The sequence below is a fragment of the Austrofundulus limnaeus genome, unplaced genomic scaffold (assembly GCF_001266775.1).
Source record: "Austrofundulus limnaeus strain Quisiro unplaced genomic scaffold, Austrofundulus_limnaeus-1.0 Scaffold34, whole genome shotgun sequence".
Classification (NCBI taxonomy): domain Eukaryota; kingdom Metazoa; phylum Chordata; class Actinopteri; order Cyprinodontiformes; family Rivulidae; genus Austrofundulus; species Austrofundulus limnaeus.
In genome coordinates, this window is record NW_013952436.1 from 1562396 (window position 1) to 1562701 (window position 306).

Consider the following 306-nt stretch of genomic DNA (forward strand, 5'->3'; position numbering starts at 1 on the left):
TATATATATATATATATATTTGCTCAGGAGCAATTGCCATTACATGAAAGCTAAAAGTTGAGCTGAGGTCTCCCTTCAGTGAAGCTGTTGTTCTCCATATGCATTCATTTTTGAGTCATGCCTATATTCTCCTCTCTGTCAACTGTTGAAGTTGTGTGTGTAAAAACCTAGGGAGCAGGCAAGAACTCAGGAATCAAAAACAAAAGGATTTATTACAAAAAATAAGGAGCCTGACATGGCAGCAAAAACATACTCACAAAAAAAAATCCAAAAACTCAAAAAGGTCAGGGATGAACACAACCCTGA